Genomic DNA, 15,715 nt, shown 5'->3' on the forward strand with positions numbered 1-15,715 from the left:
TGCATGGCATGGCATGGTTATGCTGATTAATTGTTAGGTGTTGTCTTCTTCTGAGAAGGTGGTAATGTGAACAGCATGATGAGGAGGACTGTTTAAATACTAATTCTAATTGAACCAGGAAATGGATCTAACACCTGTGGTGAATTTTATTAGTATGCTCTTTGTTATGGAAACCCAAGTTCTGCAAAAAGTAAGGAAACATTGACCAGTTGAACACGAGCAGACACAAGTTTAGAGAAAGTTACCACCATCTGATGGCAGACTAGTAGTACTCACATGCTTGTTCTCTAATACACATCCCAGAGTTGCTCTTATTATACCAGGGACACAACTCATTTCAAGAAATGAGTGTTTAAAAGTATGTAGATTAGCCAGAGGCTTAATTTTCGTAAACTGTCATTAAATAGTAGTACAACTATCCCTATATTTGTCATGGGTGCTCCCGCGATCTCTGTCTCCGATTGCGGCGCACCCGTGCCCCTCAGCGTCACTCCGGAGCTCCGCTCTGTTCACCTCCTCTGGCTCCAGTGATGTCCTCTCCTGCTCCCGCAGTTTGGCGCGTGTGTCCCCATCTCCTAGGGCGCGCCAGCTCGCTCAGATTTAAAGGGCCAGTGCGCCGGTAATTGGCACTGGCCTGTTATAAGTTTCTGCCTCTTCCTGTGACCCTTGCCGGATCTTCAAGTCTTCCCCATGAAGAGAAAGCTCTCCTGTGATTCCTGTGTGCCAGTCCGTTCCTGTTGTCCTGTGTTCATGTGTGCCAGTCCGTTCTTGCGTGCCAGTCCGTCCCTGTGGTCCTGCATTCCTGTGTGCCAGCTCCTGCGATTTCTGACATGAGTCCTAGTGTCTCCTGTATTGCTACCTTGGCAGTCACCGTGGGCTAGTCGCACCTGTGGAACAACCTGGTGGTATCCCGCCGCAGCAAGTCCATCCCGCTTTGCGGTGGGCTCTGGTGAACACTTAGACTACGGTCCCAGGTCGGCTAGTACCACCTCCCGCGGTGGTCCAGAGGGTCCACAGACTCCCTGTTCTGACAATATTGTTCCCCACATGCCTGTAAAATTCCACACTAGGTGTAGTTTGCCTGTGCAGTGTGATCCATATCCAACTTTTTTTGGTGCACATAGGGCTTGTAACACAATGGGGCAGATTTACTTACCCGGTCCATTCGCGACCCAGCGGCGCGTTCTCTGCGGTGGATCGGGTCTTCCGAGGATTCACTAAGGTAGTTCCCCCGCCGTCCACCAGGTGGCACTGCTGCGCTGAAGTTCCCCGGAACGCACTGGAGTACACTGAGCCGGGCTGAGTGAAGGTAAGCGCGTGCCGAGCAACACTTTTTTTTTTTTAATGCGGCGGTTTTTCCGAATCCGTCAGATTTTCGTTCGACTACGCCCCCTGATTTCCGTCACGTGCATGCCGGCGCCGATGCGCCAAAATCCGATCGCATGCTCCAAAATCCCGGGGCAATACAGGAAAAATCGGTGCAAATCGGAAAAATTCGGGTAACACGTCGGGAAAACGCGAATCGGGCCCTTAGTAAATGACCCCCAATGCTTTCAAACACTGCATAATAAATGTGCACCGGAACGCCTCTTTCAGTGCAGAGATTTGTGTTATATCAGATATAGAGCATCCGCGACACAAATCTGTCTTTATAAATACATGTGCAGTCAGTTTGCACTGAAAAGAACCCTACAAAGTCAGACAAAAAAACTGCTCCTGGGGCTTAAATAAACGTGGACCATTGTCTTTCCTTTGAGATGAGTCCGGCATGCCCCTTCTCAATTAGGAAACCGGAGGCGTGGCTGAGCTAGAAGAACATGAATATGCCGGACTCATCTCAAAGGAAAGATGATGATCAGACTCACATGGGGTCATTTGCATAAATTGTCAAACTTTCAAAGATATGTTTAGTTAGTGTAGGATAGTTTAACTGACGGGTTCCCTTTAAATATCCTCCTATCTCCTATTCTTTATTCCATTTTCATAAATTCTGGATATACCCTTTATGAAATACTAGGTAACTAGTTGTACAGACATTAGTGAGTTGAAGCTTAGCTGAAATGTAGTACAGTATATGAAACGCTTAGAAAGCAAAGTGTTAATTATTCCTCTGCTATTCAATAATTTATCAGTGTGTGATTACAATCATTTCAGTATTGAGGTACAGAAATTCCCGCAGCTACGAACAAAGAGAACCCTATCATATCCAGAGCAGGCAGCCTGCTAGCTATAGAGGCCTGTGCCGTGTATTAAGCTGCTGTGGAGTCAGCAGAATCAGCTCAATGCCTTTTGTGTTGCACCTCGTACTAATCCACGTAGAAAACTATAGCAGACGTAAAGTTATAAACAGGAAAACGGCTCCTAAATCACGACACGAGTAAGGCTGCATAATGTAGGGGATGTTAGAAACTTTCCAGAAAAACCTTTTCTGTTTTCCATCAAATTCTATTTTTCCATATTTTTCAACTGGCACCCAAATAAACTTTGCAGTGCACTGAGGGCTTGGTCTTACCTATTGGTGCACCTGGTTTATTTAATGATACCATTGTTTGTTGTCAGTGAAGGGAAAAAGTGAGCAATTAAAATAAAATTTTCTTTAAAGGGAAGCTGTCACCAGATTTTCACGAATAAACCTAATGACAGGTTCCCATAGCACTATACTAACTGTTTCCCACTTTGTTGTTAGCTAAAAAAAATGTATAGTTCATATCCCCAGAAAATCAACTTTATAAGCCTCCTTGGCACTCTGCTAGAAGAAGCAGCAAGTCCCAAATGTGTGTGTGTTTCTCTTAGCTCATGTCTGCCGACCCTATGTCCATCCTCCACCCTCCCTTCGGCAGAGGATGTCTCAGCCGAAGGAAGTGCTGATGCTCTAATCCCGGCAGATTTGAGCTGAGAGAAACACTGCTTCACATAATTAATAATAGATGCCATTGGGAATCACTCCTCCTGGTGCTCAGTTAGGCTTACAAACTTCATTTTCTGGGGAGAGGAACTATGCCCACAGTGTGGGAAACACTATCAGTTTAAGAGGAAAGCAGCTACAAAGGGAAGACTTCCCTGGAAAGTAACCTCCAGGTCGTTACCTTCATGGAAGAAGTCATGGATGACCCTGGTGGGTTGAGTAGTCACTGGTGAGTGGCAACAACCGGGTACACATGGATGTGGTTAGCGCGTGTTCATACAAAACTGTAATCTAGGCTGTAATCATTGCAGGCTACAGGTTTGGAGTATTTATGAAGGTATCTTATTGCTTGAGCATTTTCCCATGGTGATAGGTAGCTTATTGTAACCATGTGTCTAGGGTTTGTGTACCAACCCTATAAGAGGCAGAGAGTATGTGCTCATATCCCGGAGGTACCAATGTCTCCCGCACCTGGCAGTTACAATAGACTTGTCCCATATGCAACGTGTGACACTTATTGATCTCTGTAGGAACTCTCTGATGCTTCTGTAGACATGTGACGGTACCGGAGGAAAATTGATCTGTTTATTGACGTTTCCTTTGCAAATTGTTGATGGTTAAAGGGATTTTCCAGTATTTAGTTACTTATTATCTACCCTTAGAATAGAATGAGATTCATGGGGGATTAACATGAGACACCACTACCTATCAGCTGATAGCATCAGCTGTGGCACAGGGAGTATCACAGCTGGAAGTGCACAGCTCCATTCAGTTTGTAGTGGCTGAATCATGTTACTGCAACAATTCCATTAAATAAAGGGGATAAAGCAGTTTTGTCCAGTCGATAAGAATACCATTTTATTAACTTTGTCAGTATGATAAGGCTTCAAGATGGTGTGTTAGTAGTCCTCCCTGCTGTTTGATGCACACATACTGGGGCCCATTTACTAAGGGCTCTCCGTAGCCGCACTTTCGCCTTGTTTCCTGACTTTTTCCGTTTTGCAACTAATTCTGCCGGGATTTTGGCACACGTGATCGGATTTTGACGCAATCGCGCTGGCTTTCACGTGACAGGAATGGGGGGGGTGGCCGTCGGAAAATCCGACGGATTCGGAAAAAACGCAGCATTTAAAAAACAAATTGTGTCGCAAAATCAAGCACTTACATGCATCGGGGAGAAGATGGTGAACTCCGGCAAACATCGGCATAGCAGTTACACCTGCAGGAAGTCGGACGCACGAGCTTGCTGAATCGTTGGAAGACCCGAATCCTCGTCGGAGAACGCACCGCTGGATCTCGTCAGGACCCGGTAAGTAAATGAGCCCCACTATGTTATTGCTTGGTGAAGAAGAGAGAGTTCAAGTCGAGGCCCAGCCCGCAGACGATGTTAAACCAATAGTGGACCCCCAGTGCAATGGGACCTTGTCCTCCCCTGAATCAGGTTGATTGGGAATGCAGCCCAAAGCGGGTGATAAACTCCACCTAAGGCAAAAAAATTTAAAAAAGCTGTGAGATTACATCAAGCAGAGGTAGGAGGGAAGTGCTGAGAGAGCAGGGGGATGATGAGACAGTGTAACAACCTGTGAAGCTACAGCCCAGAGCAGCTCTGCTAACACTCTTAGAACACTTCTGTCTCATTAGCATCATTTTTAAAGTTGATTTTAGAAAGGATGAGGCTATGGATAACAAATATAAGAAGATTACCGCAGTCATGGAGTAAGTGTCCCTGATTTATCATGATGGGTTTTGGTGGTGGATTTCCTTTAGCTCTTTTTTGAGTGGATGAGAATGTGAGAAGCATTTTATAGCAGGAGCGACGGTCAGAATAGCTGATTCATTATTGTATTATAAATACAGTGTTTCCTGTGTATACATCTGTTATCCAGAGCTTTCCCTCTCCCAGATGTTCCTATTATTAGATGTTTCTCCCTGAATGGATTTTGGACCTTTGTATAAAATATAAGATGAGAAATTGAGTTATGCAATTTTAGGTGACACCTGAAAAAAAGCCAAATCCCTCGTATGTTGTAACATTGATGTAAAGAAACATAAGACAAAGCTTCTTACATAACCACATCCATGTATGTCGAGTAATAGGGTTAATCAGAGCATCTCCGCGTACGTGTACACGACTATGGTCACACCGGATCAGAAGCAGAACTTGTGTGTTCTCACAGGTGAGTGGCTGCATCGATCAAGGTTGTTTAACCAGGGTCAATAGAGACTGTCGTGTCTTCGAAGGTGTGAATCCGTCCTATAAAACACAACTACTAGATACAGATGTGTTACCATGACAAATGGAATGTAACCTCGTCACCTCCTGACTACCATCACCGGTCTTGTCTATGAGCCGCGTCCATTACTACTATTCAGTAATAAAACAGACCTTTATTTCCTATATTATACATCCTTTCTAGTAATTAAGCTGCAGGTTTTGCAATCCACTCAATTTTCTTTTGTATTTTCTTAGTTGAACGATAGCTATACTACTGTCTAGGGCAGTGGTGGCAAACCTATGGCACGGGTGCCAGAGGTGGCACTCAAAGAACCTTACTATGGGCACTCAGGTCTTTACCCCAGCACAGCGTTTGCCAGCTAGGACTCAAGGCTTCCTCCTGTGATCCAATACAGCCCAGGACGTGCCATGCTCAGAGCTATTTGGCTGCCTGGACTACAGGAGGAGCCAGAAGGTGTGCATAGAGATGGATTGTCATTGGAGCTCCTGCTCTGGGCCCCCTGATCCTTCCTCTTCAGGGGACCCTGAAAGGAAGCTACAATCCAAATATCTCCATCTTCTTATTATTGTATTGTTGTCCTCTGGATGCAAATACGATTGAAACCTGTGATACAGCAGGGATCAATAAGTTACTTTGTCAAGTTAAATTGTCATGTCGGCACTTTGTGACATATAAGTGGGTTTTAGTTGTAGTTTGGGCACTCTGACTCTGAAAGGTTCGCCATCACTGGTTTAGGAGCTGTTTAATACAATTTTTCTATTCCAGCAATGTCCCTAAAAAAAAATAGAGTAGAGATGAGCGGACCGAACTTTTGGGTTCATCTACGGGACACGGACATTTTGCCAGATTGGTGTCTCGCTGGCTAATCATAGCTAGTTTCTGGGGGCATCAATTTGCCGCATTGGCTGTTCGGCCACTAATCCGACAATATGCAGCAACTGAACCCTGGACGTCTGGTCGGCTAATCTCTACACTAGAAACTTTTCGCTTATACGGAAATAATTGTGTCAACGATGTGCTGTCCTAGTGCAGTCCATCTTTCACAGGATGTGATTGGACGTGCTATTTTTTTTTAGGACACATGGACATGGATATACAATGTTTTTTGAATAGCCAACATAAGGATTGATGTGAAGCTAGCCTCAGGCTGGTCATACACATTATACTGTACATATACCGGTCAGTATTGAGGCCAGTGATGCCAGACTGTACATATACCGGTCAGTATTGAGGCCAGTGATACCGGACTGTACATATACCGGTCAGTATTGAGGCCAGTGATACCGGACTGTACATATACCGGTCAGTATTGAGGCCAGTGATGCCGGACTGTACATATACCGGTCAGTATTGAGGCCAGTGATGCCGGACTGTACATATACCAGTCAGTATTGAGGCCAGTGATGCCGGACTGTACATATACCGGTCAGTATTGAGGCCAGTGATGCCAGACTGTACATATACCGGTCAGCATTGAGGCCAGTGATGCCAGACTGTACATATACCGGTCAGTATTGAGGCCAGTGATGCCAGACTGTACATATACCGGTCAGTATTGAGGCCAGTGATGCCAGACTGTACATATACCGGTCAGCATTGAGGCCAGTGATGCCAGACTATACATATACCGGTCAGTATTGAGGCCAGTGATACCGGACTGTACATATACCGGTCAGCATTGAAGCCAGTGATGCCGGACTGTACATATACCGGTCAGCATTGAAGCCAGTGATGCCAGACTGTACATATACCGGTCAGCATTGAAGCCAGTGATGCCGGACTGTACATATACCGGTCAGTATTGAGGCCAGTGATGCCAGACTGTACATATACCGGTCAGTATTGAGGCCAGTGATGCCAGACTGTACATATACCGGTCAGTATTGAGGCCAGTGATGCCAGACTGTACATATACCGGTCAGTATTGAGGCCAGTGATGCCAGACTGTACATATACCGGTCAGCATTGAAGCCAGTTATGCCAGACTGTACATATACCGGTCAGCATTGAAGCCAGTGATGCCAGACTGTACATATACCGGTCAGTATTGAGGCCAGTGATGCCAGACTGTACATATACCGGTCAGTATTGAGGCCAGTGATGCCGGACTGTACATATACCGGTCATTATTGAGGCCAGTGATGCCGGACTGTACATATACCGGTCAGTATTGAGGCCAGTGATGCCGGACTGTACATATACCGGTCAGTATTGAGGCCAGTGATGCCAAACTGTACATATACCGGTCAGCATTGAGGCCAGTGATGCCGGACTGTACATATACCGGTCAGTATTGAGGCCAGTGATGTCGGACTGTACATATACCGGTCAGCATTGAGGCCAGTGATGCCGGACTGTACATATACCGGTCAGCATTGAAGCCAGTGATGCCGGACTGTACATATACCGGTCAGCATTGAAGCCAGTGATGCCAGACTGTACATATACCGGTCAGCATTGAGGCCAGTGATGCCGGACTGTACATATACCGGTCAGTATTGAGGCCAGTGATGCCGGACTGTACATATACCGGTCAGTATTGAGGCCAGTGATGTCGGACTGTACATATACCGGTCAGCATTGAAGCCAGTGATGCCAGACTGTACATATACCGGTCAGCATTGAGGCCAGTGATGCCGGACTGTACATATACCGGTCAGCATTGAAGCCAGTGATGCCGGACTGTACATATACCGGTCAGTATTGAGGCCAGTGATGCCGGACTGTACATATACCGGTCAGTATTGAGGCCAGTGATGCCGGACTGTACATATACCGGTCAGTATTGAGGCCAGTGATGTCGGACTGTACATATACCGGTCAGCATTGAAGCCAGTGATGCCAGACTGTACATATACCGGTCAGCATTGAGGCCAGTGATGCCGGACTGTACATATACCGGTCAGTATTGAGGCCAGTGATGCCGGACTGTACATATACCGGTCAGTATTGAGGCCAGTGATGCCGGACTGTACATATACCGGTCAGTATTGAGGCCAGTGATGCCAGACTGTACATATACCGGTCAGTATTGAGGCCAGTGATGCCAGACTGTACATATACCGGTCAGTATTGAGGCCAGTGATGCCAGACTGTACATATACCGGTCAGTATTGAGGCCAGTGATGCCGGACTGTACATATACCGGTCAGTATTGAGGCCAGTGATGCCGGACTGTACATATACCGGTCAGTATTGAGGCCAGTGATGCCAGACTGTACATATACCGGTCAGTATTGAGGCCAGTGATGCCAGACTGTACATATACCGGTCAGCATTGAGGCCAGTGATGCCAGACTGTACATATACCGGTCAGTATTGAGGCCAGTGATGCCAGACTGTACATATACCGGTCAGTATTGAGGCCAGTGATGCCAGACTGTACATATACCGGTCAGCATTGAGGCCAGTGATGCCAGACTGTACATATACCGGTCAGTATTGAGGCCAGTGATGCCAGACTGTACATATACCGGTCAGTATTGAGGCCAGTGATGCCAGACTGTACATATACCGGTCAGCATTGAGGCCAGTGATGCCAGACTGTACATATACCGGTCAGTATTGAGGCCAGTGATACCGGACTGTACATATACCGGTCAGCATTGAGGCCAGTGATGCCAGACTGTACATATACCGGTCAGCATTGAAGCCAGTGATGCCGGACTGTACATATACCGGTCAGCATTGAAGCCAGTGATGCCGGACTGTACATATACCGGTCAGTATTGAGGCCAGTGATGCCGGACTGTACATATACCGGTCAGTATTGAGGCCAGGGATGCCGGACTGTACATATACCGGTCAGCATTGAGGCCAGGGATACCGGACTGTACATATACCGGTCAGTATTGAGGCCAGTGATGCCGGACTGTACATATACCGGTCAGTATTGAGGCCAGTGATGCCGGACTGTACATATACCGGTCAGTATTGAGGCCAGTGATGCCGGACTGTACATATACCGGTCAGTATTGAGGCCAGTGATGCCGTGCAGGAAAACACATCCCTACATGTGGTCCTGAAAAGACCAAATTTGGGCTTCCATTGCTGAAAATTTTACAGGTCTGTTTTTTTTGGGCTGTGCTGTGTTCAGTGAGCACTGAGCCAAGTCCAGCTACAATCCTGAAATATAAACCTATTTTTCACTGTGTTGCAACTAACACCATATTCAAAGGTATAATTACACATCTCTCCTGAACCAATACCTAATGTGGCAGCTTTGCAAACATGCTGTTATTTACCCTTTAACCCCTCGCGGCAAACCGCCGTAGTACATTGGCGGGTGGTAAGGAGAGTAGGGACTCATGGGTGTTTGCTGCATATTACAACAAATATCTGTGGCTAACAACCCTGATAGTTGCCAGCAATGATGGTGGATGTTAACCCATTAAAAGCCTCCAGCAATCCTACCAGAGTCATTTAAAAGCTCTAAAACCACTATTTCGGCTCAGATCATTGCTCCCCATCACATCATCGGTGACGATAATATGTAACTATGAAACACTGGAGTCTATATAACACTCCATCGACGCAGATCTGTGACAATACATAGCAAAACTGCCATGTACTGCTATACAGTAGTAGTTAAAGTATCCTAAAGAGGCTGAAATACAGTAAAAAAATAAATTTTAAAAATCATAAACATGTTAGGTATCACCGAGTCCCAAAAATCCCAAAAATATAAAAATAGTTAGTCCCGGAAGTGGGCCCCTTCTTCTTTTTTTTTTGCATCTCATAATTTATTTTTTTTTTGTAAAAGGTGATCGATAGTTCATATAGTCCCCAAAATGGTAGCAAAAAGTTAATAGGGAAAGCCATAAAATCAGAATCCACAGGTAAATTGTGCAAATGTATTTTTGCAATTCACGTACCGTATATACTCGAGTATAAGCCGACCCAAGTATAAGCCGAGGCCCCTAATTTTTACCACAAAAACCTGGTAAAACCTATATTTTTTTTTACACGAGTATAAGCCGAGTTTGGGTTTTCAGCACATTTTTTGTGCTGATAAACTAGACTTATACTCGAGTATATATGGTAATTACTCCATATTTGAATTTTTTTTCGCTACCCAGTACATTACATGGAATATGAAATACAATCACTAGGAGCAGAGAGGAAAGGTTTATGTTGTAGATGATTTTAATTCAACAATATGGAGCGTGGACTCCTTCCCCCTGATGTTCTTTTTCGTTTTTGATCCGTTCCCTTCTTTAAAAATCCATAACTTTTTTTTTTTCCTTGAACATTAAAGTGTGAACACGAGTATAAGCCGGCAAAGCTGTTCATATTGATTAGCAACACAGCCATCTCTTCCCTGCAGCTTTAGCTTTGGTTCTTCAATAGCAATTGACATGTTCACATACTAATCACATTGCTCTCTGTGTTGTCTGGTCCTGACCCAATCACTCTCAGAGTTTTTCAGCACAAAAATTGTGCTAAAAAAACCTAACTTGGCTAATGCTCAAGTCTATTACAAGAACGAACACTGTACTCAGCCTTCTGATGCCCCCCACAGGTCCTATTGTTGCTCCAAGTGCTCTGGCTCCTCTTTGGGTCCCTACACGAGGGTTGATGTCATTGTGTGTGCCGGCCGCACACAGGGACCCAAGGAGGAGCCGGAGGACCTGCAGACGGTGCCTTAGCACCCAAAGCAAGAAGAGGACCCGCAGGGGGCATTGAAATGGTGTGTACAGTGTTATTTCTTTTGTATAGGCTTGGCATACTCGGGCTAGGGGGGCTGGCTATATACAGGGGGCAGGGGCTGGCAGGCTATATACTGTGGGGCAGGAGCTTGCTATATATTTACTGGGGGGCATGGGCTGGCAGGCTTTATACTGGGGGGCAGGGGCTGGCAGGTTTTATACTGGGAGCAGGGGCTTGCTGTATACTGGGGGCAGGGGCTGGCAGGCTTTATACGGGGGGGGGGGGGCAGGGGGCTGACCGTATACTGGGGGCATGGGCTAGCAGGCTATATACTGGGGGGCAGGGCTGGCTATATACTAGGGGGGGCTGGCTATATACAGGGGGGCATGGGCTGGCAGGCTATATACTGTGGGGCAGGAGCTTGCCGGCTATTTACTGGGGGGCAGGGGCTGGCAGGCTTTATACTGGGAGAAGGGGCTTTCTCTATACTGGGGGCAGAGGCTGGCAGGCTTTATACGGGGGGGGGGTGCAGGGGGCTGACCGTATACTGGGAGCATGGGCTAGCAGGCTATATACTGGGGGGCAGGGCTGGCTATATACTAGGGGGGGCTGGCTATATACAGGGGGGCATGGGCTGGCAGGCTATATACTGTGGGGCAGGAGCTTGCCGGCTATTTACTGGGGGGCAGGAGCTGGCAGGCTTTATACTGGGAGAAGGGGCTTTCTCTATACTGGGGGCAGGGGCTGGCAGGCTTTATACGGGGGGGGGGTGCAGGGGGCTTATCCGTTTGGTCTGGATTATATATTATTATATTTCGGATAGTGACTGTATATTTCGGAATTTTTAATAGAGAATAAAACCAGAAGATCAAAAAAATAGCGCAACTTTACACCGTGCAGGACCTACGCGGTACCAGCCAGAGCCTCCTGATGTACACTCACCGGCCACTTTATTAGGTACACCATGCGAGTAACGGGTTGGACCCCCTTTTGCCTTCAGAACTGCCTCAATTCTTCGTGGCATAGATACAACAAGGTGCTGGAAGCTCCTCAGAGATTTTGCTCCATATTGACATGATGGCATCACACAGTTGCCGCAGATTTGTCGGCTGCACATCCATGATGCGAATCTCCCGTTCCACCACATCCCAAAGATGCTCTATTGGATGGAGATCTGGTGACTGTGGAGGCCATTTGAGTCCAGTGACCTCATTGTCATGTTCAAGAAACCAGTCTGAGATGATTCCAGCTTTATGACATGGCGCATTATCCTGCTGAAAGTAGCCATCAGATGTTACAGGGTACATTGTGCTCATAAAGGGATGGACATGGTCAGCAACAATACTCAGGTAGGCTGTGGCGTTGTACCAAGGGGCCCAAAGACACCATGACACCACCACCACCAGCCTGACCCGCTGATACAAGGCAGGATGGATCCATGCTTTCATGTTGTTGACGCCAAATTCTGACCCAACCATCCGAATGTCGCAGCAGAAATCGAGACTCATCAGACCAGGCAACGTTTTTCCAATCTTCTACTGTCCAATTTCGATGAGCTTGTACAATTGTAGCCTCAGTTTCCTGCTCTTAGCTGAAAGGAGTGGCACCCGGTGTGGTCTTCTGCTGCTGTAGCCCATCTGCCTCAAAGTTCGATGGGGTGTGTGGAGGGTTGTCCTCCTGGCCAGTGATAGCCATGACTAGTTGCTTAAAAAGGTTTCATATAGTATATTTCATGCATATATGATATGATTAATATCAATGATGTCTGGAGCCTATGATCTTATGCCCATGATATCTCCATGGAGATGCTATCATATGGGCGTTTGAAGAGATCGCAGCACTAGACAGAAGCATAATATGGTCATACGACACCACTTTCATGTATACGTTCTGTGTGGTCTCATTAGATTACCTGGTGGCGCTGAGTCTAGTCAGTCATAGTGGAAGCTCATTGGAGACTCTACTGTAAAAGCCTTGCTGAAGGCCCATAGGAGACGGCGCGGCAGACACTGTGTGGGATCCTATCAGTAGCTGAATGCAGTGTATCGGGGGTGTAGCTGGCTCTAATAATTTTGGGAAAATGGAAACAGAAAATATGTCGGTGTTTATCGGCTGCTGAATCAGCATTTTGTCAAACCAAAAGGGCTTGCGAATAACTTCGAAATATTTTATATACAGAACGAATGTAAAAGTGTAAAAGTTTCTAACATCCTCTTTCCAGGGTAACTCGTCTTATTCCCCCAAAGGTTCTTGTCCAGAATTTGTTTTTAGGTACAGTACTTGACATTTTGAAAGTGACATACAATAATAATTCTTTTATATAGCGCACACATATTCCACAGCGCCGCACAGATCTTGCCAAATCAGTCCCTGTCCCCAATGGGGCTCACAATCTAATCCCCCACTGGGGCCTAGCCTGCTCTTGGGGCCTGGAGGCAGCCGGGGCCCAGAATACCAGAGTGGCTGGTGGTTCCGGCCTAGGGCTCGCTGATGTCACAGTGCGGTATGGGGACCGGAGGGCTGTCCTACAGCCTGGCAGCTCTCCAGCAGGTGATGTGTGCAAGACATATGGAGGGAGAGGATGTACTGGTTCTCCCTGGGGCAACACAAGAGCTTACATTCTATGAGGATGAGGGGGTGACACAAGAGCTTACAGTCTATGAGGATGAGGGGTGACACAAGAGCTTACAGTCTATGAGGATGAGGGGTGACACAAGAGCTTACAGTCTATGAGGATGAGGGGGCAACACAAGAGCTTACATTCTATGAGGATGAGGGGGTGACACAAGAGCTTACAGTCTATGAGGATGAGGGGTGACACAAGAGCTTACAGTCTATGAGGATGAGGGGTGACACAAGAGCTTACAGTCTATGAGGATGAGGGGTGACACAAGAGCTTACAGTCTATGAGGATGAGGAGGTGACACAAGAGCTTACAGTCTATGAGGATGAGGGGTGACACAAGAGCTTACAGTCTATGAGGATGAGGGGTGACACAAGAGCTTACAGTCTATGAGGATGAGGGGTGACACAAGAGCTTACAGTCTATGAGGATGAGGGGTGACACAAGAGCTTACAGTCTATGAGGATGAGGGGTGACACAAGAGCTTACAGTCTATGAGGATGAGGAGGTGGACACAGGAGCTTACAGTCTATGAGGATGAGGGGGTGACACAAGAGCTTACAGTCTATGAGGATGAGGGGGTGACACAAGAGCTTACAGTCTATGAGGATGATGGGGTGACACAAGAGCTTACAGTCTATGAGGATGAGGGGTGACACAAGAGCTTACAGTCTATGAGGATGAGGGGTGACACAAAAGCTTACAGTCTATGAGGATGAGGGGTGACACAAGAGCTTACAGTCTATGAGGATGAGGGGTGACACAAGAGCTTACAGTCTATGAGGATGAGGGGTGACACAAGAGCTTACAGTCTATGAGGATGAGGGGTGACACAAGAGCTTACAGTCTATGAGGATGAGGGGTGACACAAGAGCTTACAGTCTATGAGGATGAGGGGTGACACAAGAGCTTACAGTCTATGAGGATGAGGGGTGACACAAGAGCTTACAGTCTATGAGGATGAGGGGTGACACAAGAGCTTACAGTCTATGAGGATGAGGAGGTGACACAAGAGCTTACAGTCTATGAGGATGAGGGGGTGACACAAGAGCTTACAGTCTATGAGGATGAGGGGTGACACAAGAGCTTACAGTCTATGAGGATGAGGGGGTGACACAAGAGCTTACAGTCTATGAGGATGAGGGGGTGACACAGGAGCTTACAGTCTATGAGGATGAGGGGGTGATACAGGAGCTTACAGTCTACGAGGATGAGGGGGGACAAGAGCTTACAGTCTATGAGGATGAGGGGATGACACAAGAGCTTACAGTCTATGAGGATGAGGGGTGACACAAGAGCTTACAGTCTATGAGGATGAGGGGTGACACAAGAGCTTACAGTCTATGAGGATGAGGGGTGACACAAGAGCTTACAGTCTATGAGGATGAGGGGTGACACAAGAGCTTACAGTCTATGAGGATGAGGGGTGACACAAGAGCTTACAGTCTATGAGGATGAGGGGTGACACAAGAGCTTACAGTCTATGAGGATGAGGGGGTGACACAGGAGCTTACAGTCTATGAGGATGAGGGGGTGATACAGGAGCTTACAGTCTACGAGGATGAGGGGGGACAAGAGCTTACAGCCTATGAGGATGAGGGGGTGACAAGAGCTTACAGTCTATGAGGATGAGGGGTGACACAAGAGCTTACAGTCTATGAGGATGAGGGGGTGACACAAGAGCTTACAGTCTATGAGGATGAGGGGTGACACAAGAGCTTACAGTCTATGAGGATGAGGGGTGACACAAGAGCTTACAGTCTATGAGGATGAGGGGTGACACAAGAGCTTACAGTCTATGAGGATGAGGGGTGACACAAGAGCTTACAGTCTATGAGGATGAGGGGTGACACAAGAGCTTACAGTCTATGAGGATGAGGGGTGACACAAGAGCTTACAGTCTATGAGGATGAGGGGTGACACAAGAGCTTACAGTCTATGAGGATGAGGGGTGACACAAGAGCATACAGTCTATGAGGATGAGGGGTGACACAAGAGCTTACAGTCTATGAGGATGAGGGGTGACACAAGAGCATACAGTCTATGAGGATGAGGGGTGACACAAGAGCTTACAGTCTACGAGGATGAGGGGGGACAAGAGCTTACAGCCTATGAGGATGAGGGGGTGACAAGAGCTTACAGTCTATGAGGATGAGGGGTGACACAAGAGCTTACAGTCTATGAGGATGAGGGGTGACACAAGAGCTTACAGTCTATGAGGATGAGGGGTGACACAAGAGCTTACAGTCTATGAGGATGAGGGGTGACACAAGAGCTTACAGTCTATGAGGATGAGGGGTG

At 46.9% G+C, this 15,715-nt stretch overlaps 1 protein-coding gene across 3 annotated transcripts in view; it reads left to right on the plus strand.

The window, feature by feature from the left end:
• PDE4A (phosphodiesterase 4A) overlaps positions 1–15,715 on the plus strand; it is an 873,456-nt gene that overhangs the window by 59,469 nt on the left and 798,272 nt on the right. The gene's annotated exons all lie outside the window — the stretch shown is intronic.

The sequence above is a fragment of the Engystomops pustulosus genome, chromosome 4 (genome assembly GCF_040894005.1).
Source record: "Engystomops pustulosus chromosome 4, aEngPut4.maternal, whole genome shotgun sequence".
Classification (NCBI taxonomy): domain Eukaryota; kingdom Metazoa; phylum Chordata; class Amphibia; order Anura; family Leptodactylidae; genus Engystomops; species Engystomops pustulosus.